The following is a 2,120-nucleotide window of genomic DNA, read 5'->3' on the forward strand; positions in this document are numbered from 1 at the left end:
CTAATGTGGAGGGACCTGGGCAGGAGCCAGGAAGGGGGACAGAAAACAAGGACAGGAGAAGGACAGTAGGGGGATGGAGGTGGGGCAGAAGCTGGGGGAAGGCAGAGCCAGGGGGAAGGACAGTAAAGAGGTAGGTAGGGGTGTGTGTGTGTGCACGCACACGTGTGTGTGTGTGTGTGTGTGTGTGTGTGTGTGTGTGTGTGTGTGGAGAATGCAGAGGTGCATTCCACCACAGGGGGGCCTGGGGAAGAGCTGGGGTGGATAGGAGTGAAGGGAGTGGATGGGGCAGGAGCCAATGAGGGATAGGAGTGCAGGGGGTGGGGGGAGGGGTAGGAGTAGGAATGAGATGGGGAAGAAGTTAGATGGGGGGATAACAGCAGTGTAGAGGGCAGGGACAAGGACAGGAGCTGGCAAGGTGAGGGAGCAGAAGGGACCTGGGGTATCTGTGGGGGAACAGGTACAGAAGATCTGTAACCACTAAAGAACACTTCCCTCCAGAATCTGGAGGTGAACCCACTATTCCTGGCTGAGTCTCAACATTCATTTGCTGTCTATCAAATTATAGCTGTGAAACCCCTGGCGAAAGTATGGGACTCCTTGTGCCTCTGGTGGCAGGGCCACACAGAAGATGATAACCTTCTACTGCTACCGTTTACTCTGTTAACTCAAGTACTAGAGGATCTAAAGATCCCAACTGTGTTGGTGACTCATGTGGGTGGGTCAGTATAGTTCCACAAGATGTAACTTTTTTGTTCTTTCAATTTTTATGTTTTTTAAATATCTAGAAAATTACATTAAAGAACATTAAGGTTGCAAAGTCAAGCACTCAGAAGTTAGAAAAATTAATTTAGGCATTTCCTAATGCAATGGTGATTCAGCCCTCTTGTGCGTATGCATTATGAGGCACCCTCTATGTCCCTTTAAGAAGGAGTGGGCCCCGTCAACCTGTGCCTAGTTAATTGCCTTCCATTGGGACTGGAAAGAAGACACCTGGCTTATATAAAAGGTCAGGTAGCAGCTGGGAAAGGGAGAGACAGAAATGGGGAGCTTGTGGAAGGTTGAGTGAGAGCTACTAGAGTTTCCCCCAGGGAGCAGTAGTGGAGAGCTGCTGGGAGAAAAGAGTTGGAAAAAGCTTAGGGTTAAGACAGCAGCAGAGGGGAGTTTGAGCCCTGGAAGGAAGGTCCAGGGAAGCAGTACCATGGGCTGGTGTTCCAGACAAGGAACAGGGAGCTGGGAAGAACCCAGGGGAGGACTAAGAGTTTAAGCCCAGAATGAGTGGATCTTGGTTACTCGGCATTGTTAAACCCAGGGTGGGTGGATACTGCTTATATTATACCTCATGTTGGGTCTTTGAGTTTGTCTAGGGGACACAGGAGAAACCTAGCAACCCACTACTCTGATTGAAGAGGGAGGTGGTAGAAGAGCTTGGCTTTTGCACCAGGGCGATGGACTATACTTCGTGACTTTGAAGTATTTATGTTAATAAATTAGCCTGCACCCAGGACACTATTGAACTAAACAGTAAAGCTGGAGTTTGAGGCACCTTATCAGGGGGAAATGGAGCCTGGGGTGCCTATGGGGCCATCTCTACCCACAAGGGGTCCTGCTGGAATACCACTCTTGTTACATTTCAATTACATGATCATATACTATTTTCTGCCCAGGACACCTATTTCATTTAGTGCAGGGGTCGGCAACCTCTGGCACGCGGCTCGCCAGGGTAAGCTTACCCTGGCGAGCTGCGTGCCAGAGGTTGCCGACCCCTGATTTAGTGCATAGCATGGATGGTGCTCCTTGAATGGGTAGCTAGCCAATATATCTATCTATATATATTTGTAAGCCTCATTCAACCTGTGGTTCTTCATTATTTCAACATACTTTTTACTGAAATGCTTCATATAGTATGACTTGATGCTTGACATGGTCAGGAGAAAGTGTTCACAGAACTCATCAGAATGGTGGAGCAGAGCCAATTAAATGAAACAGACAAGGATCTGACTATTCCCTTCACTGCTAGTACCCTGCAGTTATATGTGATCACTTTATTTAAAAGACTGATGAGGACTAGGTCTCCTATTTATTTAATAGGATATTGGTCAAGACAGCAGGAAGACAGATTT

The sequence above is a fragment of the Malaclemys terrapin genome, chromosome 1 (genome assembly GCF_027887155.1).
Source record: "Malaclemys terrapin pileata isolate rMalTer1 chromosome 1, rMalTer1.hap1, whole genome shotgun sequence".
In the NCBI taxonomy this organism is placed as follows: Eukaryota; Metazoa; Chordata; order Testudines; family Emydidae; genus Malaclemys; species Malaclemys terrapin.